Genomic DNA, 16,790 nt, shown 5'->3' with positions numbered 1-16,790 from the left:
TCGCTTTCCTGATTTGTAAAATGGGGCTGGGTGCTGGGGCTGCCGTAACATGAATACCACTGGCAGGGTGGCATCTACAACAGAAACGTATTTCCTCGCGGTCCTGGAGGCTGCCACTCTGCCATCAAGGTGCCATAAGGGTCCGTTTCTGGTGAGGCCTCTCTTTCTGGCTTGTAGACGACCACCTTCTCTCCAAGTCTTCATGTGGCCTTTCCTTCTGTGTGTGAGTCCTGAGAGCTGTGGACTCTCCTCCTCTTCTTTTTTTTTTTTAATTTTTTTTTTTTATTATTTTTGGGACAGAGAGAGACAGAGCATGAACGGGGGAGGGGCAGAGAGAGAGGGAGACACAGAATTGGAAACAGGCTCCAGGCTCTGAGCCATCAGCTCAGGGCCTGACGCGGGGCTCGAACTCACGGACTGCGAGATCGTGACCTGGCTGAAGTCGGACGCTTAACCGACTGTGCCACCCAGGCGCCCTTCTCCTCCTCTTCTTAGAAGGATCCCAGTTTCATCAAATTCAGGCCTCACATAACCTTGATTACTCCCCTCAAGTCCCTGTCCCCAAACACCGCCACATGGGGGACCGGGGCTTCCACGTGTGGCTCTTGGAGGTGTGCCAGTCAGTCCACAAGAGGGTGATTGGATATTTACCTCCTCAGATCGCTGGGATGTTAGAGTGTGTTGATACATAAGAAAGGCTTAGACAGTGTCTGGCTCAGGTGAGTGTTTAATCAGTATTAGCTGTGCTTTTATTAGAAAATCATGGCACACGGCATAATCACATCCTCAATTAAGACAGTGAGCAGGGGCGCCTGGGTGGCTCAGTCAGTTGAGCGTCCGACTTCGGCTCAGGTCATGAGCTCTTGGTTCGTGAGTTTGAGCCCCACGTTGGGCTCTGTGCTGACAGCTGAGAGCCCGGAGCCTGCTTCGGATTCTGTGTCTCCCTCTCTCTCTCCCCCTCCTTTGCACATGCTCTGTCTCTGTCTGTCTCTCTCTTTCAAAAGTAAATAAACATTAAATTTTTTTTTAATTAAAAAAAATAAAAAGACAGTGAGCAAATCTGGGAAGTGGCAGACACTTTCACTTTTTCTCCTTGGCACTGTCTTGGGAGAAGGCACCCCTGGGACCCTTGGGAGGGGGGGTACCTGTGGACCTGCTCCCTGCCCTGGCAGCCAAGTGTGTAATACTCTGGCTATAGGCCCTCACTGTCCTGGGCAAGGGGATCCATGAAGCGTGACTAGAAGGTGACTTTAATGGATGGCGTCCCAGTCCTGGTCTGCACATTTCAGATGTACCAGGTAGGACTGGCCGAAGAGAGCTGGGAGCGAACACCCAAGTGCCCAGCTAGGGGCGGGAGCTGGCTTCTGAGTCCTCTGTAGCCTGGGACTCCAGCCCAGTGCCTGTGGAAACACAGGAAATGCTGGACGAACAAAGACGTGAGTAAATGATGGCTGAATGACATCTCTTGTTTTAGTGGAAGATCCCGTAGGCTACCGAGAGGCCTGGTGGCTGCTTCTTTTCTGGAAAAAAAGGAAAAGAAATGCAGAAAGACAAGAAAAAAGAAAGGATGTAAGGAAGGAAAGAGGAGAGGAGGGAGGGAGGCCAAGAGGGAGAAAGGAGGAAGGAGGACTTTCAGAAGACAGAAGCATTTGTTGCCACTCTGGGACCTGCTGTCATGGGCTTACAACTGCCTCACTTACCATGTATGTCTGGCAAATTACTGGCTTTCCTCCTGGACATACCCCCGGGCTGTGCTGAGTCTGGCTGGACCAGATCGACTGCAAATGCGGTTGATGGCTGTAAGAATACACAGTGTAGGAAACTAATTAGCCAAGGCAGGGGAAAAATAGATGCCGAAGAAAAAGCTTCTTGACAGTCTCATTCCTCTTTCCTTACCCTTGTTTTGGGCTCTTTCTAGTTGTAGAAAGCCCGGTGCGGAGGAAAGAAATGGAACGTTCCCGCTGGATGTGAGGTAGGACTGGGGATGTATATGCACACCTGTCTGTGTGTGTATGGGCACCTCTCGGGCCTCCGGGGACCAGGTGGCCAAGCTCCTGGTCACACACACGTGTGGATCTGGGATGAATGCACAGGCACACACATGTACGATCCACACTTATGTGTGTGTGAAAACCTTCATGAGGTGGGAGTGGAAGAAGCACATTTTAGAGAGCGAGGGACTTGGGTTCAAGGTAAACACTTGTTACTGCTTTTGTGGCCTTTGCACACAGTGTGATTTCTGGATTTTCTCATCTGTAATAAAAAGGTTGACTTCTCCAAGGCCTCCTATGGCCTTTAAACTCCGTAATTATTTTACATAATTTTACTCTTCTGCTGACAAGATTTTCTCATTCCCAGAAGATTGGAAGGAGGCACCAGCAGAACCCTTGAGAGCGGCAGAGGGGACACGGGATGCCGAGGTCTGGGATGGGGGCTTGGGCTTCCCTGGGATTTTGTCAGGAACTTTTAGTCAGGGAGATCCTGTACTCTCAACATGACAGAAGTTAACAATAAAAACAGGGCAACAAATGGTGGTCAGCAAGCTCAGAACATGGCCGTGAAGACTTCAGACGAAAGGTGCAAAGACCCTGGGGTCTGTACCCACTGGGGTGTCTGTCCCCCAGTATGGGGCTCCTACTCCCCTCACGTCCCCAGGGCGGACGCCATATTGGTCAGTGTTCAGAGCACTGGATGCTCTAGGCGGAGGTAGAGTGTTACTGGCCAGGGCCAGAGTTTAGACAAATCGTTGCAACAGAAAAAAGCAATTTGGGATTTAGGGGGTTAAAATTCCCAGCAGCTTTTAGAAATTGCCCCCCAAAATGAATAATCAAAGACATTTGGGCCATTTGGTCATAAACAGAGCAGTTCAATTGCACAAGAAATCACGCCGACAGGGCAGGGAGGCATAAAAGCTCTGAATTATGTATTAATATGTCATGTGAGAAGAAGAAGTGCTGGAGAAATGGTGTAAGAAAAATAAATAAAACCACATTAAAAGTGAGGATGTCCCATTTGGTCAGTTATGTCAAACGCGAAACAACAAAATCACCGTTAGGACGTTAACCACATTTTTAATTTTACTGCTGCCCTCTCCGTTAGAAACTACGTCAAGGTGTGAATAGAGCCGAGGCTGACACATTGGTTTTTATGCCCATAGTAAATATACATACATTTTTAAGGAATTTGCAAGGTAGGATGTGTATAAAATTGGTACACTGGAACTGGCGGGGCTCTCGCCACTGTTATTTCCTCAAAGAAAGAGCCTGTTCTACTAAGACCTCTACTCCGTGGTTGTTCAGAGAACCTGACGTGGGCTCTGCTCCAGAACCCCCTGGGCTTCACGGGCTCTCCTTGGGCCTTAATTCTCCCATCTGTGAATTGGCTATATAGCAACAATGTAATTACAGTCACTGTAAAGGCTTGTATTTATCAAGCTAAATTTCCCTGTATCCAGGAAGGGATAAGACACAGCCTGTTAATTAGCCCATGCCCCCCCCCCCCCCATTTTCTGGACGTTGGGAGCTTGGTCTTTAAATGTGGTTGTGAAAGAACTGAATAGATCACACATTTGCCTTTGTCATTGCTCTTTCTGTTGTCCGGCTGTACCGTTGGTTCAATCACTAACATTTTCTGTCAGGACTTTAGCAGCTAAGGGATGCACAGATGGGGGTCTCTGGCCTTTTCCCCGTGCCCTGCCCCCGTTTTTCCTCTTATTTCAGCCTGACTCTGCCATGAAGAGCTAGAGGGAAAAAGGTGGCTTGGATGATAAGGTCTCTAAGTGGCATTCACCTGTGCTCCCTAGCGTGAACACATTCCATCCCCATATACCAGTGGCTTGGATTTCATTAGAGAATTTTTTCACACTGGAAGTCTGACTAGTGCTGCTGCTGGCATTAAATATACTACATTATGCTCTAACTATGCTATGATATTCTACCTCCAGCATAATAATGATGATGAAAGTGAAATCGCCATTCACATCGTTGTGGACCTTTCCTCTTTACCAAGCACATTCGCAGGCACTATTATCTCATTTTGATTGGGTAGTTGAGGTAGGTAGTCTGGAGAGGTTACTATTATTATTCACAGTAGCAGTCGTAGCCGTGGCAGTAATCGTGGTCGTAGCAGCAGCAGCTTGAGTGGCTGGCTTCCTACTTCCAGGTAAAAAATAAGCAGATGAACAGTTGGTATTACTCCATGTCACATGGTAGCTTTCTCGGGGTAGTAAAGTCACATCTCAGTTTGTAAAGAGGCATTGAGCAACTTCATTGAGGTTTCAAACCCTCACTGCCATGCAGAACTACATACTTGAGTTGGTCATCCACAGAGTAATGACACGGTGGCTAATTTAAGTGGCAACTCCCCTGGGGACGAGCGGTGTCCCTTTCCTGCCTCGTGTTTTTGAGGGCTAATCGCGGGGAGTGGACAGTATGAGATTTTTACCTGGACTGTTTCGACACTGTACAGACTGGGTATATTTTCTCCGTCCTTATCAAGCCTTTGATGAAGATTCCTCGTTGACATGTTGGGTCCTCACAACTTTCGGTAACGTCCGAGCAGAGGGAAAATAAACTTAACCTTGGGTCTCAAGCTGGAATGCACAAAAAAATCTTACTGTGTGTGTGTGTGTGTGTGTGTGTGTGTGTGTGTATTTTAGAAATCAAGACTTAGAAATACTTGCTGTGGGGGTGGCTACCCTGCCTTTGATGGAAGAGTAGATTTGGAACAAAAATTTTAAGCTCAAGTCCTCGTACCATGGTGCTCACTGGGGGCTATTGGTAAGTCATATGACCTCTAGAAGATTCCATTGCCCGCCCTGGTTATCAGAAACCTTTGTGGTAGTTGGGAACAGGATTAAATCTGAAAATAAACATGAAATCCTCCTGTAAAATGAGACGCTTGAGAGGAGAGTAAACTGCTTTTTCCTCAGGCAGGTACATGGCCTTGCTGAGGGCTGATGTAAGTGATATATACCAGGAGATACAAACATAAAAGTGGGTTCTCTAATGATCTCATGGGCTAAATGTGTCACTTTTGTTGCCTTTATTCGTACTTGACTCCTGTGTGACTATTTTTCATTAAGCCAGACCACTGTATTACCTGACCCCAACTTCATGTTTTTCTTTCTTTTTTTTTTTGAGCCACCACATGCAAAGTATTACATTTTTATAAATATAGTTATATAAATATATTATACGTCAATATATACCCAGTCACCATGGCAGCTGATTTAATGGATATCATTACTTATCTGTATGTTCACATTGCAGGATTCTTAAGACAAAAGTTGCCTACTGTCATATTTGCTACTATTTTTATCAAAGAGGATAAATAAGTAAATAATTGAACTGTTTTCTGAAGTTGTTTCCTTGGATGAAATCGTCTTACCTGGACAGGGCATTTCCTCAGTGGGTTTTTTTCAAATGTATTTATTTGCTTATTTATGTTATAATGTGGCTGCTGTTATGACAGGTGTGTGTGTGTGTGTGTGTGTGTGTGTGTGTGTGTGTGAGACAGACAGAGAAAGAGAGAAACAGTAACATTGCAGGTGGCCAAGTAGATAAAGCCTAAAGTGGCCTGAGTGTGAATCCAAACTACAGAAGAAGATATTGAGATATCCCGGCTGAAATCCAAATCTGTCGCAATGGGAGAGAAGGGTGGTAATTTTGTGAAATGCTCATTTGTTTTTGTACCAAATGTAATGTTGAGTGTTTTAAAAAAAATCATTACTAATGGCTGCTACCAATCATTCTGTCATCTATCTGAAACCTTCTATCAGAGGGAAACAATGCAAAATAAAATGTGTTCGGTTGTAACAAAAAAGCAAATGTCTCATCTGAAAAGTTTTATTCACCCAAGAAATATCCTCAAAGTTTCATTTAGCTGACTAAAGAGAAAATGTAGTAAATAACTAAAGGAAAATTACTAAGAAATGCTTAAGGAAGGCTTAGGTTAGCTGCTTGGGGACTAGCAAAATGGCAATTAAGTTTATAGAATGAAGGGATTAAAAGGAACGTAAATGAAAAGTAGAAGGAAATGAACTCCGTTCTAATCTCTAAAAATGGCTTAAATAAAATGCTCATTATAGAACGGGTTTATGAGGCACACACGGAGCCTGCAAGGATTAGCACGCGGGGATTTAAAACGCGAGGAACCTGCTTTTGACGTGGTTGACAGAGTGCTATGCAGTGGCCTCCTTTTTGGGCATCTCTCTGGCCTGCACAGGAAGACTTCTGTCTGAAATCAAGTGACTTGTCACTGTCGCCCTCAGTCTTATTATTATTATTATTATTATTATTATTTACAACTTCCGTCTGTAGCTTGTAGTATTTACAAGCATCTCACGCACCTTCCAAAAGAAATTTCCAACTGACTCTTTCCTAGGTGAAAATCACAGCCCCCCATCTCTATTTATATTTTTTTTTTTATTTTTTTTTTCCAACGTTTATTTATTTTTGGGACAGAGAGAGACAGAGCATGAACGGGGGAGGGGCAGAGAGAGAGGGAGACACAGAATCGGAAACAGGCTCCAGGCTCTGAGCCATCAGCCCAGAGCCCGACGCGGGGCTCGAACTCACGGACCGCGAGATCGTGACCTGGCTGAAGTCGGACGCTTAACCGACTGCGCCACCCAGGCGCCCCTCTATTTATATTTTAATACATATTTATTTTCGAAAGCCCTTTCATATTAGAAAAAAAAAAAATGTACCGAATCGTGAACTGCAAAAGGAATCCCGAAGTAAGTCATTGCAACTCGGGAACGGAGGGGAAATGAATCACCAAATGCACCTGTAATCTTAGCGCCGAGGTGTTTCCGCAATTGGCGTTGCGCGAACCCGGTGCGAGCCAGCGCTGGGGAGCTGACTCTGGCGCCTGATGATTGGAGGCCGCGTTCCCCGGGGGGCCGGCCCCTCTCTGCTCTGCACAGAACCCGACCGGGGACAGGGAGCCCAGGCCTCATTTGTGCCCCGGGGAGCCCCGCTGCTCCGCGCCCCGCCACCTGCAGGGGACCCCGCGTCCCCGGTGTGCGCTCCGCGCTGGGTGGCCGCGCTGCGTGCCCATCTCGCTCTCGCGGGAGGCCTGGAGAAGACACCCAGTCATCTGGGGTCCGTGGGTAGCTCCTGGGTGTCTTGCTTACCTCATCGCGGCGACCATCGTCCCCTTGGTCTGCTAAGCACTCCTGTGAGACAAACCCCTTGGTGCTCAAAGCTCTGAGGCCCACCCAGCACCCTGCAAAGCCCTCCTTTCTGGTACAGAGAGTGGCTTCTGCCTTGTGCAAAAGTGCCCACCCCAGAACGACTTCGGAATTGGTGGCGATCGTATCAGCCGCAGAAATCTGTAATTAAAGGAACAGGGAAAGCAGGGAGACCGACGGGAGGCAACTTGATTCAATCAGGCTTTGGATAGTTTGGAGTATGTGTGAAGTCAGAAACGGTCAGGGCCACGTTTGCCTTTCCGGGATCTGTAATGAAAGGATTCGCTCACTGGATAAATCTAGGTTACCTGGGGAGTGTTTACACTGCTGAGGGCAGGGAGTGTTTAAAACTATTTAGGCAATAGCCATTCAGGTAACAAAGCCCATAGGAAATTCTGCTAGTAACTACTTGTTAAACCAAGCCATTAAAAGAAAAAAAAAATTACGTAGAAGCTGCAAAGTAGCGTTTTTTTTAAGTTCAAATTAGTGCGGTTTCACTGAGTTAATAATAAACATATGCCACTTTTAGGCACACATGTTATGAATTTAAATATTTTCTCATACCATAATTGAGATTTATTTTAACAAAAAGAGTACATATTTGTCTCTCGTCTGTACACAGTGGGCCAAGAGTGTACTTTTTGCGCTTCCGGCCAAGGCTTTTTCTCCTCTTGAGGTTTACACGGCTTCTTTCTTCTCAATCCCCCTGCCTCCCCGCCAAGCGATGGATGGTCATCCCGGGCTCCTGGGTTCAGCAGGAGGACGCGGGCCCCCCAGCAAGCAGTTCCCACAGCTCACACCCCTAGTGAAAACCCTGCAGACATAGAGGAATTATGTGGAAGAAACTTCCTGGGTCAGAACAGTGCTTCTCCGGCGAGGGAAGCTTCTCTTGCATTAAGTCAAGAGGAGAGACAGCAAGGGTGCAGGGCACAGGGTGTTGGGAGGCCCCGGAGAAAGGCCCAGAGAAGTCTGAGGAGGCAGAGACAACAGAATCTGCACCCAGCCCCACGCCCGGATTCCGCGGCTGCACAACCCCCCTGGAGAGGGGCGGCCGCACGGGGGGTGCACACACACAGCTTGCGCTCACAGATTCCCATCCTCGGCCGTGCACAGGGACACACATGCGTCTCCAGGGCTTACCCCGTTAGGGAAGAAGGGGAAGCCTTTGGACGTGAGGGGCGCGAAAATGAAAATGAGGATGGCCCAGGGGGGCTTCCGTGAATCAATGACAAAAGTCCAGACACAGCCACGACCGAGAAGAAGGCCACTTGGACGTTAAGGATCAGATTCTAGCTCTCCACCCACAGAACAGAGAAGTACAAGCCCTTTGCACCAGAGTCCTTGACATCTAGATGCCGCTCGCGCAAGACTGCGGTTCACCCTACTGGCTAAGCTTTAAACCATTTTAACAGAAGTTGGACTCTTTTAGATTCGTGTATGGCACTGTTAAAGAAGCTGAGTTGTTTCAACAGACTCTTCTCCTCTCGTCATGGGTTATACCGTGTCCCCAAAAGTGATGTGTTGGAGAATGACCCCCAAGACCTCAAAATGTGACTGTATGTAGAGACAGGGTCCTTAGAGAGGTAATCAAGTTAAAACGAAGTCCTAATGATTAGGACGATTGTCCTTATAATAAGGGGAAAATTTAGCTGCGGTGAAAATTCAGATGAAACAGATCCCCCCTCACAGCCTCAGAAGGAAACTGCCGCGCCAGTAACCCTGGAACTGGGAAAGAGTAAAGTTCTTTTGTTTAAGCTACCCAGTTGATGACATTCATGATGGCGGCCTTAGAAACGTTGTATACCTTTCTTCTCGGGATCTGCTGGGACTCTGTGTTCTTTCCCGAATAGGAGACTAAGTGATGACTTCCGTTTGTTCATAACCTTCTTGTTCACTGCATACTCACCGGGAGACAGATTGGTAACACAGCCACAGGCGTGGAACAGTGTTTCCATGTCTCCCGTCCTTTCCTGGATTTGGGGATTCCAGGAGAACACCTGAACTGGTGACGGAAGTCCGCCTGGTCCCCAGGTAGAGATGCTTGTCTCTGCCCCTTGCAGGTGAGAGACTGATATGTCGCCGCTGTCACCTGGCCTCCCACAGCACGGTGTTCTGCGTTCACGGCTCCTTGCTCTCTCGTCTAGATGTTGGGACGGGGCCCCCCAAGGAGCGCCCTGACATGATGCTTCTGCTGCCACTAGCTGCTCCCTCGTTCTGCAACCTGACGGTATCCGGTGGAGACAGAATATGAGCCATACCTGGGTGGCTCGGTCAGTCAAGCTTCTGACTTTTGATTTCCACGAAGATCGTGACCTCACGGTTCGTGAGTTCGAGCCCCGCGTCAGTCTCTCTGCTGACAGCGTGGAGGTTGCTTGGGATTCTCTCTCTCTCCCTCTCTCTCTGCCCCTTCCTGACTCATAGGCATACCTTCTCTCTCTCAAAATAAAAAAAATAAATAAATATCAAAAAAAAAAAGAATATGAGCCACATCTATCATTTTAAATGTCCTAGTGGCCCACTAAGAAAGCAAAAGGGGGGGGGCGCCTGGGTGGCGCAGTCGGTTAAGCGTCCGACTTCAGCCAGGTCACGATCTCGCGGTCCGTGAGTTCGAGCCCCGCGTCGGGCTCTGGGCTGATGGCTCAGAGCCTGGAGCCTGTTTCCGATTCTGTGTCTCCCTCTCTCTCTGCCCCTCCCCCGTTCATGCTCTGTCTCTCTCTGTCCCAAAAACAAATAAACGTTGAAAACAAAATTAAAAAAAAATAAAAAAAAAAGAGAAAGCAAAAGGAAACGGGTGAAGTTAGTTTCAATAATATATTTTACTTAACTGAATATATCCAAAATGTGATCATTTATACCTGTAATCAATATAAAATATATTCGTTTTTTAAGTTTATCTTAGAGAGAGGGAAAGAGAATGGGGGGCGAGGGTCAGAGAGAGAGAGAGAGAGAGAGAGAGAGAGAGTCCTAAGCAGGCTCTTTTCTGTCAGTGCAGAGCCCAATGCACGGTGAGATCATGACCTGAGCCGAAATCAAGAGTCAGACGCTCAACGGACTGAGACACCCAGGCGCCCCAATATAAAATATTTTATTGAGATATTTTAACTCTCCCTCCCCCGTAAATCTTCACATCCCACATCCCAGTGTTACTTTGTGCTTCCAGCTCATCTGGATTCCACCAACCATATTTCAGGTGCTTGCTGGCCTCCATACTGGAGAATGTATTTCTAGACCAGAAAAGCCTCCTCCAGACTCCCCGTCTTAAGGTTGCACATTTTCAAGGTCCCCGTCCCTAGGACTCTGGCCTGGGGACGTGTGGCTTCTCTGCAGGACCGTCCGAGCAGCGTGTCTTGTCCCACAGTGCACCCCGGTTCCAGCCAACGGACTGGGGACGTAGCTCACTACCTTCTTCTGCCTCCTTTTTTTCCTCACTGTGTTTACGTGGATTTATCTTTGCTTCCCAACCAAGTCACGGATAGGACATTATCCTGTATCTTTAGAAGTGTGGCTTCTTGGTTAATTTACGTCCATTTTGTTGGCTTAACTCATAGCGGTCGGAGAGCCTGTTACCTGAACGCATCGGTCTGAGGAGCGGACGTCTTTGCTAAGTGAGGTGAGCCGTGGAAGCCGTCACTCGCCTGTTGCGTTTGCTTTCTGTCCATATTTTCCATCTCCTTAGAAGTTTCCTTGTGCCTTTCACTCCATCAGGCAAGACAGTGCTGTAAATTCATCCTTACGTGTGATTCCGTCGCCGGGGTAACTCAATTATTCCGGCTTCTGCCCCTTCATTCTCTATTAATGGGGTTGCTTGAACTTTTGGTGGTGTTTCTTCGGGGTTTATTTCTTTGATTTATTGGCACTGTTGAAGTTCCTGTTTGACACTAAATTCTTCTTTCTGATCCCCGTCTTACATCCTGTCCCCATAATTTCGTTCCCATCAATAAATGTTGACATTTGTTAACTACCGATTCTCCCGAGCTGCACCACAATTCATGTCACCCATGAATCCATCAGGCTGCCGAGCGGGGTTTGCTCCTGTGGTCCTCGTTTGGACCAGAAAACGGTGTTTCTCATGCTATTTTAGCCTTGGATGCCAATGAAGTTGACACAGTGGCATCCCAATCGGCTTTGGCACATTGTGTTCATTACGTGCTCAGGGACCTCAGAGCAGAGAGGCAGGCGTTTGGAGAAGCTGGTTCCCAAGTCACAGGGAGTCTCTTGCCCTCGTTCTACACGGAAGCGTGTGTGAGGCATACCTACCACCCTGTGGCGCAGAAGCCAGAGGCTGGCTGGCGTTTCCTCAGCGCCTGTCGTGAAAGGCTGCCTGGTTTGCTTTTGTCCTCGTGGCGTGAGACAGAGGAGGCTTCTGCACACCTGCTCGTCGCCCTCTGCCCGGCAGGGCATCGGGACAGGTGTGCCATCCCCATGTGCGCTGTTCTGGGCTCTGAAGTTCTGCAAACCCCTTCCCCGCCATCTCCCAACCCACTGCCCTAGGGGAACACCTACCTGTAACGTGAACCACACAAAACCGAAAGTCCAAACGCGTCAAGGATCAGCGTCATCTCTCCCAACGCCCGTGAACCCTCCCGGGCTGCGGCAAAGTTATGTGGGACCTGCTTGCACGTCCCCATTTTCCTCACCTGAACCTGCCCCTGCTCTCAGAGCCGCGCCTCTGCACATCCTCTGTGGCGTGAAACGCCACTGAGGGTTGAGACCACCAGCCTGAAGGGTTCACAGGCCACACAGCTACACAAACATGGGCAAGGTGCTCGTATCTCCACACCTCAGTGTCCCCATCTGTAAAATGGAGACAGTAATGTAGCCACCGCCCTGGCACTGTGAAAATGCAATGAGTTAGGGCGCCTGGGTGGCTCAGTTGGTTAAGCATCTGACTTTGGATTTTGGCTCAGGTCACGATCTCACGGTTTGTGGGTTCAAGCACCACGTCGGGCCTGAGATTCTCTCTCTCCCTCTCTCTCTCTCAAAATAAATAAATAAAACTTAAGAAAAGAAAAGAGAAGAAAAGAAAGTGAGTTAATTCGTATGAAGTGCTTAGAACAATGGGCACACAAGAAGAGTCAGCTATTATCTTATTATTATATGAAAACAGGGCAATGATTACACCAAACCCACCATGTCCTACTGAAGCTTAAGACAAGCTCTGACACTGCATTTGCGGTGGGGCGAGAACTACCACACCAGACGCCTTCCCACTGTCCCTTTGTCAGTAAACAGCAAAGCGCTCTATTCGTGTGGGGTCTTTCTGGATGATGAGGTTGTTGAACGAGGCTTAAGACGGAGCCGTGAGAAGTTCACGGATGACAGAATAAGAAAAAGGAACATCTGGAAAAGCACAGACTAATCAATAAAGCCCCGGGGGTCTAACCGATGCCAAAGAAAGGCCTTGTGGCCAAGGGACGGGTCAGCAGAAGACCTTCTCTCGGACATGATTCTTTGAGAGGAGGAGAGAAGACGAGAGGAAACTGGCCAGAGACAGGTGACGGGACAGGTAGCTGGAGGTCTAGCTGGAAGGACGCAGCACTAGGGAATGCACACGCTGTTAACGAAGCAAGGCTTCCTGTGACCCGCTTCTTCAATAGAGGCATAAGGGTTAACGCGGCTGAGACTGGAACCCATCTAGCAGAGAAGTGCTCACCTGCGGTGCTGTCTTTGAACCTTCTTCAGGTAACACAGAACCAGGCAGGGCTCTTGACTGGATCGGGAGGGCAGTCTGAGGAAATGAAGACTCAAGTACCCTGGAGGTATTAAGATCCATAACGTATCTCCCATAGACTCCCAAGAGCTCCGGTGACAGGTCTGTCAGTTGAGACCACCTGACACCTGGTACGTTGCTTAACTCAACTGCGTCTCGGCACCAAAGACACGAATCTTGGTCTCACGTTTATAGATACCGAGCGCCTCCAAAGAGCTGTGGATCGCTTCCCTGGAAAATGGAAAACCCGGCTCCAATACAGAAACGCGTGGAACTCCTACACAGACTTGCCCTAAAAGGAAACCTCACCCCTGTTTCCTTTGAAGCCGAGGCTGCCTGTGTGGGTGTGAAGGCCGGCTGCCCGGGCGGAGGAGGATCCTGTTTCACACTCAGAGCCATGGAAGCCATCAAGGGCTGGGAACGGGACTGATTTAGGGAGAAAGGACGGGAATCTCCATCCACGTGATTTGTGGAACCAAAAGGAAAGTGTCTTTCAGGAGATGTGCGAGAACACGTCGGCCAGAACTGACCCTCGAAGTGAAATATTACATTTAGGGTTTGGCAAATCTGGTTAATTCTCATATCTGAGTATTTACGCATTTCAAGGAGCGGTGCGGATGAAAATCACCCAAGAAAGCATTTCTGTTCCAGACAGAAATAGGTTCTTTGCCTAATCTCTGCCTTGCCATTTTCTTGTTCGAGATTTCCTTTATGAGGAAACACAATTATATGGTAGGACATTTCACCTCCCCACCCATGAGTGACTCTGGCGGTGGGATCTTGGCCAATGTTACACTATTTCTGCGATGAATGATGGTTTAAGGTTCCGGTCCTTGGAACAAAGGATAAGCTCCAGTTTGCATTTGAATAAAAGTCATAAATAATAACGGGGAGTAAATTTTCTCAAATACCATTTACTGGGTAGCCTTTTGTAGGGTGGAAATAGATGTCTTGGCTCTTGAAGAAATTCAACTTTAGATGGACAGGGCATCTTGAAATGTGAGGACTGTAACTCTTTAGAAGTTCTAGCAAGCAGTAGGCAGAGAAGGAATCTGACCTCTCTCACCTTTAGTTAGAGATTGAAAGCTGGCAACAAGGAGCTGACCTATCCGGCCTCGGTCCTGAGCTCCTTCGTCGTTACCTAGAACTTGTTCGTCATTAATTACAGACCATAGAATTAATTTTGTGTGTCTTCTTCAGTACAGAATTTCCACTCTGATGATCCACGGACCTCTGGTTTTTGTGTTGGTTTTATGTCGGTTCCCTGAAGGGGGAGGCCTTGAGAGCGTCCTGCAACCCGGCCTCGGAAAGGGGTTGAATGAACCCAGTCCTCCACTTCCCCGTGCTGGACTCTACCTGAAGAGGTGACATTACCAAGTTGTGACACTCTTGGAAAGAAGCGATCCCTGGAGCGGATGGCGGATCCCTTTCCTAACGCCCGTCACATGGGCCGGTATCGCCATCCGAGAACTGTCGAGGGACAGGCTGGTAGGTGATGCCGAGAGACCATTCTGAACAAGCCTGTCCTAAAGTGACCGCGTGGGGGCCACCCTTTGTGGACACGGCTGGAAGGCTGTGCCTGGACAGAGAACCCAAATGCCCTTACTTGGGGATAGCGGTTTGTGCCTGGGACCCTCCGGGTGTGTGCTTGCCCTCAGAGTGTCCCTTCCCCACATGTCCCTCCCCCCCCCCCCCCGCCCCTGCTGGCGCCCATGTCCAGGAGGCACATAATCTAAGCTTCCGATGGGGATTAGTGTCCAATGGAGACAGAATGCAAGCCACATCTGGGGCACCTGGGTGGCTCATCGGTTAAGCATCCAACTCTTGATTTTGGCTCAGGTTATGATCTCAGTTTGTGAGTTCGAGCCCCACGTCAGGCTCTGTGCTGACAGTGCGGAGGCTGCTTGGGATTTTCTCTCTCCCTCCCTCCTTCTCTGCCCCTCCCCTGCTTGTGCTCTCTCTCTCTCTCTCAAAATAAAAAAAAATAAACTTAAAAAAAAAAGAATATGAGCCACATCTATCATTTTCAATGTCCTACTAGCCCCATTAAAAATGCGAAAAGAAACAGGTGAAGTTAGTTTTAATAATAGAGTTTACTTGAGTGAATCTATGCAAAATATTATGATTTATAATAACATGACCTAAGGTGCCCCAGTCATCACAGGGAATCCCAGGACTTCAGTCCCCGTGATCACACAGCAGGGGGCTTTTTTTTTCTTTTTTCTGGATGTGGACCTCAGAATTTGTGAGAAGCTGTAGAAGGTTCCTCTCTTCACAAAGGACTTCCCCTCAGAGAACGGTTCCCAGAGGGTGAGAAAATGAGTCCCAGTGCTGTACTCAAGCCTCTGGGGCAAGTGACAACCTACACTTGCCTTACCCTGACCTTTTCACTTCCATAAAAAAGTGTGTATGTGTATGTATACCAACATACGTAAAATCTACTTATGTGCACAAACACACGTGCATATGCTTAAGCAACACACATGCGTCTAAGCAACTTGGGATTTGCATTTTCTGCCCCGTGCACCCGGGGAGTACCGACTCATTCAGACTGTGGCTTCAACCACATTTGTCACTGAGTGACTGAAAAAGGCATTTTGTGGGGGCTTGTAGAATATATACGATAAAGACAAACCCTGCGGCTTCTGCCCTCGGGGGGTTGCAATCTAAACTCCTGGGATTGATAGAAACACCCCGGTCCCCCAAACTGTTCATCACATTGGCTTCTCCACTAGCTTTGTTGAGATGAAGCCTGTATGATTTTTTTCCATTTTCTACATCCATCCTGCTGTCTCCAGTGATTGCTTTTGGCAAGGTTTAGGTGCGTAAAGAGCTTGTTGGCATAAAGTAACAATTTGTGATAACGTGTTAGAGTGAGTGACTAATCAGCATTTAACTTCCCTATAGGATAATTGATCACAGGGATATCATTTTATTCTCTGAGCGATCAACCTTTGATGGGATTTTTCCGGTGGAGAACACATTTCCTTTCTCACCTGGAAAGCATGTGGGAAGGGAGGGAGGTCGGTGGGGGTGGGGGAGTGGAAAGGTGAAGAGCATGATTCAGACCCCAAGTGCACTCTTTTCTAATGATGTGACTTTGGCAAGACACTTAATTTCCCCGGGCTTTAGCTTCCTCCTGAGAAAATGGGGTTAATCAAGCCAATCTCATAGATTTAGTATGAGGATGAAATGCTTTAGTGCGTGTAGGTCTTTAGCAAAGCAACTCACATGTTGGAATGACATAAACGACAGACGAATTTTGATAGAACTAGACAAGTCTTAGCATCCTAACGGATGGGAATGGCTTTTAGAGTTGTAAAATGTGTCATTAAATGCTTATTCTTTTTGTATCTTCCTAATAAAGCCCCCTCTGGGTTCGTATGAAATTGTTTATACAGATTTATTTGCCGATGAAACTTCACTTATTTAAAATTATAAAACAGTACAATTTTTTAAAAGTTTACTTATTTATTTTGAGAGAGAGAGAGCATGGACATGAGTGGGGGAGGGGCAGAGAGAGAGGGAGAGAGAGAGAATCCTTGATTCTCTGAGCCTGATGCGGTGCTCGAACTCATGAAGTGCAAGATCATGACCTGAGCCGAAATCAAAAGCAGGACACTTAACTGGCTGAGCCACCCAGGTATGTTTTCATGGATAAATTTATACATATCCAACTTGTGAAGGAAAAAGTGACAGTTCCTTCAAATTCTTGTCGCCTTCCCTTTCCTTTTTCAGACATAGCAATATATGTAGTCAGGGAGGATTCTTCTAGATGTTCTTTTATAAAAAAATTTTAAAAATATTTATTTATTTTTGAGAGAGAGAGACAGACAGACAGAACACCAGCAGGGGAGGGACAGAGAGAGAGGGAGACACAGAATC

Source organism: Herpailurus yagouaroundi, unplaced genomic scaffold (assembly GCF_014898765.1).
Source record: "Herpailurus yagouaroundi ecotype Mexico unplaced genomic scaffold, PumYag 198, whole genome shotgun sequence".
NCBI lineage: Eukaryota > Metazoa > Chordata > Mammalia > Carnivora > Felidae > Herpailurus > Herpailurus yagouaroundi.
This window is presented reverse-complemented; position numbering follows the sequence as displayed.